Raw genomic sequence first — 6019 nt, 5'->3', positions numbered from 1 at the left:
AGTCGTTTTGCAAAATAGTCGTTTTGCAAAATAGTCGTTTTGCAAAATAGTCGTTTTGCAAAATAGTCGTTTTGCAAAATAGTCGTTTTGCAAAATAGTCGTTTTGCAAAATAGTCGTTTTGCAAAATAGTCGTTTTGCAAAATAGTCGTTTTGCAAAATAGTCGTTTTGCAAAATAGTCGTTTTGCAAAATAGTCGTTTTGCAAAATAGTCGTTTTGCAAAATAGTCGTTTTGCAAAATAGTCGTTTTGCAAAATAGTCGTTTTGCAAAATAGTCGTTTTGCAAAATAGTCGTTTTGCAAAATAGTCGTTTTGCAAAATAGTCGTTTTGCAAAATAGTCGTTTTGCAAAATAGTCGTTTTGCAAAATAGTCGTTTTGCAAAATAGTCGTTTTGCAAAATAGTCGTTTTGCAAAATAGTCGTTTTGCAAAATAGTCGTTTTGCAAAATAGTCGTTTTGCAAAATAGTCGTTTTGCAAAATAGTCGTTTTGCAAAATAGTCGTTTTGCAAAATAGTCGTTTTGCAAAATAGTCGTTTTGCAAAATAGTCGTTTTGCAAAATAGTCGTTTTGCAAAATAGTCGTTTTGCAAAATAGTCGTTTTGCAAAATAGTCGTTTTGCAAAATAGTCGTTTTGCAAAATAGTCGTTTTGCAAAATAGTCGTTTTGCAAAATAGTCGTTTTGCAAAATAGTCGTTTTGCAAAATAGTCGTTTTGCAAAATAGTCGTTTTGCAAAATAGTCGTTTTGCAAAATAGTCGTTTTGCAAAATAGTCGTTTTGCAAAATAGTCGTTTTGCAAAATAGTCGTTTTGCAAAATAGTCGTTTTGCAAAATAGTCGTTTTGCAAAATAGTCGTTTTGCAAAATAGTCGTTTTGCAAAATAGTCGTTTTGCAAAATAGTCGTTTTGCAAAATAGTCGTTTTGCAAAATAGTCGTTTTGCAAAATAGTCGTTTTGCAAAATAGTCGTTTTGCAAAATAGTCGTTTTGCAAAATAGTCGTTTTGCAAAATAGTCGTTTTGCAAAATAGTCGTTTTGCAAAATAGTCGTTTTGCAAAATAGTCGTTTTGCAAAATAGTCGTTTTGCAAAATAGTCGTTTTGCAAAATAGTCGTTTTGCAAAATAGTCGTTTTGCAAAATAGTCGTTTTGCAAAATAGTCGTTTTGCAAAATAGTCGTTTTGCAAAATAGTCGTTTTGCAAAATAGTCGTTTTGCAAAATAGTCGTTTTGCAAAATAGTCGTTTTGCAAAATAGTCGTTTTGCAAAATAGTCGTTTTGCAAAATAGTCGTTTTGCAAAATAGTCGTTTTGCAAAATAGTCGTTTTGCAAAATAGTCGTTTTGCAAAATAGTCGTTTTGCAAAATAGTCGTTTTGCAAAATAGTCGTTTTGCAAAATAGTCGTTTTGCAAAATAGTCGTTTTGCAAAATAGTCGTTTTGCAAAATAGTCGTTTTGCAAAATAGTCGTTTTGCAAAATAGTCGTTTTGCAAAATAGTCGTTTTGCAAAATAGTCGTTTTGCAAAATAGTCGTTTTGCAAAATAGTCGTTTTGCAAAATAGTCGTTTTGCAAAATAGTCGTTTTGCAAAATAGTCGTTTTGCAAAATAGTCGTTTTGCAAAATAGTCGTTTTGCAAAATAGTCGTTTTGCAAAATAGTCGTTTTGCAAAATAGTCGTTTTGCAAAATAGTCGTTTTGCAAAATAGTCGTTTTGCAAAATAGTCGTTTTGCAAAATAGTCGTTTTGCAAAATAGTCGTTTTGCAAAATAGTCGTTTTGCAAAATAGTCGTTTTGCAAAATAGTCGTTTTGCAAAATAGTCGTTTTGCAAAATAGTCGTTTTGCAAAATAGTCGTTTTGCAAAATAGTCGTTTTGCAAAATAGTCGTTTTGCAAAATAGTCGTTTTGCAAAATAGTCGTTTTGCAAAATAGTCGTTTTGCAAAATAGTCGTTTTGCAAAATAGTCGTTTTGCAAAATAGTCGTTTTGCAAAATAGTCGTTTTGCAAAATAGTCGTTTTGCAAAATAGTCGTTTTGCAAAATAGTCGTTTTGCAAAATAGTCGTTTTGCAAAATAGTCGTTTTGCAAAATAGTCGTTTTGCAAAATAGTCGTTTTGCAAAATAGTCGTTTTGCAAAATAGTCGTTTTGCAAAATAGTCGTTTTGCAAAATAGTCGTTTTGCAAAATAGTCGTTTTGCAAAATAGTCGTTTTGCAAAATAGTCGTTTTGCAAAATAGTCGTTTTGCAAAATAGTCGTTTTGCAAAATAGTCGTTTTGCAAAATAGTCGTTTTGCAAAATAGTCGTTTTGCAAAATAGTCGTTTTGCAAAATAGTCGTTTTGCAAAATAGTCGTTTTGCAAAATAGTCGTTTTGCAAAATAGTCGTTTTGCAAAATAGTCGTTTTGCAAAATAGTCGTTTTGCAAAATAGTCGTTTTGCAAAATAGTCGTTTTGCAAAATAGTCGTTTTGCAAAATAGTCGTTTTGCAAAATAGTCGTTTTGCAAAATAGTCGTTTTGCAAAATAGTCGTTTTGCAAAATAGTCGTTTTGCAAAATAGTCGTTTTGCAAAATAGTCGTTTTGCAAAATAGTCGTTTTGCAAAATAGTCGTTTTGCAAAATAGTCGTTTTGCAAAATAGTCGTTTTGCAAAATAGTCGTTTTGCAAAATAGTCGTTTTGCAAAATAGTCGTTTTGCAAAATAGTCGTTTTGCAAAATAGTCGTTTTGCAAAATAGTCGTTTTGCAAAATAGTCGTTTTGCAAAATAGTCGTTTTGCAAAATAGTCGTTTTGCAAAATAGTCGTTTTGCAAAATAGTCGTTTTGCAAAATAGTCGTTTTGCAAAATAGTCGTTTTGCAAAATAGTCGTTTTGCAAAATAGTCGTTTTGCAAAATAGTCGTTTTGCAAAATAGTCGTTTTGCAAAATAGTCGTTTTGCAAAATAGTCGTTTTGCAAAATAGTCGTTTTGCAAAATAGTCGTTTTGCAAAATAGTCGTTTTGCAAAATAGTCGTTTTGCAAAATAGTCGTTTTGCAAAATAGTCGTTTTGCAAAATAGTCGTTTTGCAAAATAGTCGTTTTGCAAAATAGTCGTTTTGCAAAATTGTCGTTTTGCAAAATAGTCGTTTTGCAAAATAGTCGTTTTGCAAAATAGTCGTTTTGCAAAATAGTCGTTTTGCAAAATAGTCGTTTTGCAAAATAGTCGTTTTGCAAAATAGTCGTTTTGCAAAATAGTCGTTTTGCAAAATAGTCGTTTTGCAAAATAGTCGTTTTGCAAAATAGTCGTTTTGCAAAATAGTCGTTTTGCAAAATAGTCGTTTTGCAAAATAGTCGTTTTGCAAAATAGTCGTTTTGCAAAATAGTCGTTTTGCAAAATAGTCGTTTTGCAAAATTTGCAGGATGTGGAATATTTACAAGATCCTGCATGGTATGGCAGCTTTTCTTCAGCATTACTTATGCAAAGCAGAGTCTGACCTGACAATGGTTAGACTCCTCCCTGAGGAGGCTCAGGGGAGGCTTTACTGCGTTCTATCCCTACCTGAAGGGAGGTTGTAGTGAGCTGGGGGTCTGCCTCTTCTCCCATGTAACTAGTGGTAGAACTGGAGGGAGTGGCTTCAAGCTGTGCTGGCGAAGATTTAGGCTGGATGTTAGGAAATACTGCTTGTCTGGCAGAGTGTTCAGGCACTGGAATGGGCTGCCCAGGGAGGAGGTGGAGTCGCTGACCCTGGGAGTGTTCAAGGAATGTTTGGATTTTGTGTTAAGGGACGTGGTTTAGTGAGTACTACTGGTGATAGGTGGATGGTTGGACCGTGTGATCTTAAAGGTCTTTTCCAACATTGGTGATTCTGTGATCTTTCTGTTGTTGTTAAACCTAACTTTTATAGCATTGTGACAAACTATTTTTATAAGTGTGTTTTGTATTTTGCATTCTTTTTTAGTATGGTGTAGTAAAAGCATGTTGGAGCTTGTTAATGTTATAGCTACATAGGGTAGAAACCTATTTACAGATGTTGAAAATCAGCACAAGTGTGTGATATTTAAGCAATACTCTGATCAGGAAAGTAACTTTCTGCTCAGTGTAGTCAAACAGCGTTGTATCTTGGTATTCGTTACCCGGTGCATGGCTGCTATTCAAAAATGTGGAGGAGGGTCCAATAAAGATGCTTTCTCACTCCATTGCCTGTGTCCACAGGTAGCCAATGTCCAACCATATCCTTTTTTCAGCCATTTAGATTCTAAAATGAAGTATAAACAGATGTACTGGATATTATCATTTTATGCTTACCAATGTCAATCATTTTGTGTAATTCCTTCTTCATAGGATGAATTTTATGTCTGAAAGAACAACTTGTTCTAAAATTGTCCATTTTTCCAGATTTTGTCCTTCCTCTTGAATCCAGGGGGCAAGTGTCTTAAATTGTCTTTTTCCCATTGAAATCAGGAGAGGAGTATTTTATCGCCAGTAGCTTTTGCCACTGATCCCTGTATTACAGGTGAGAGTCTTTAGTTTCTCTTATTCTCAGTTTTGTAATGTGTAAAACTAATTAATTGTTTTAGTGACAGTATTTCTTACAGCTGTGTGAATTGATATTTGAAAGGCTGCTTTTTGAATGAAAGGTATAATATGTAATTTTGGATATTGTTGTTACCATATCTCTGTGGTGTAGAGCATAAGTTCTTTGCTAACAAAGAAACCAACAACTGAATCGTACCTGTATGATTTTTGAGTTTTCCCTCCTGTCCCATTTCCCGAGTCGGCTGAGCTATCTGCAAACCACAGTGTGTGGGAACTGCTGAGTCATGGCCTGAAGCACTGATTGAGCACCTGGGAAAGGACCTGGTCAGCCCTGGGAGCACAGGTGAAGGCAATTCAGGGGTGTGACCAGAAGGGATGGAGCCTGGCTGCACCTCTCTTAGACCTCATCTAAGGGCTGACTGCCACTGGGGAAGGACCTGTGAAGATCCCTCCCTTGTGGAGTCTCTTCTGTGAGCCTAGGTCTTCAGAGACAGGTGAGCACATTTCCTTTTGTAACACCATCTCATCTGTGCCAATCTTTCTAATTATTACACAGATATGAGGAAAGGATGACAAGTGTTATCCAGGGTTTTACAGAAGTTAATGCCAAATTGGGGTTGTGCAGATAGTCAAGAGACAGTTAAGAATTGTCCTCCCAACTCCTAGTTCTTTGATCAACCCAGCAAAAACATACTTGTGTCCTCAAATAAGAAACATAAGTAAACATTTTAAATGTTTAAGTCTGTACATTTTTGTGGTTTAAAAAATAACCTTCCATGATGGAAATTTATATGGGCCAGTGTTTGAACTCATGAAATGTGCTAAAGCAAATTTCATACTTATATCCATTGAGAAGGCAAATTACTTTTCATAGTAGAGGATCAAAAGCATCAGAATGGATATGCAGTGTTAATAATAGGAAGTGGGATGTGAGGGTAGGAGACTTGATGGGGCAGTTACGGTTCAAGGAATTCAGCACTTTTCTTTTATGCTGGAGAAAATGTAAATGATGTCACCCTTATCTCCTAGTGCAGAGTTATCAGACAGGCATCACAAAGTGCATCATATATCTGGCATTAAAATGGCTGAAAAGTGATTTCTCTCTATTTCTCTTCTTTTGGAAGCCTTACAATATCTTATTGCAAATGAAAAAAGATCCGGATGTAATGGTGCAAGAAGCAGAGATCATGCTGTAGTTTTAATGCTGGATTTTTGCTGTTCTGTCTCAAAGCTAACTGAAATGGAAGATGTAATTAATAAGACACTGACAAATACCTTTCTGCCCCACTGGAAATGTCATCTTTCTATTGAACACTTTCCTCATGAATTCTGTCTGCAGCAGAAGGTATTTTGCATTTGAATCAAAAAGGTCACTATTTTTGGATCAGGCGATACGGCGTACACTGCACTTGCCTTTAGGTGACACTGATCCTTTACTGTGTACTGTTCAGTTTTACTACGTGTGAGACTGAATTTTTACATCTAATTATTTCTTATTTCATCTGGATGAATTTGTAAC

Source organism: Tympanuchus pallidicinctus, unplaced genomic scaffold (genome assembly GCF_026119805.1).
Source record: "Tympanuchus pallidicinctus isolate F22 unplaced genomic scaffold, pur_lepc_1.0 scaffold84, whole genome shotgun sequence".
In the NCBI taxonomy this organism is placed as follows: Eukaryota; Metazoa; Chordata; class Aves; order Galliformes; family Phasianidae; genus Tympanuchus; species Tympanuchus pallidicinctus.
Note: the sequence above shows the minus strand (reverse complement) of the source record.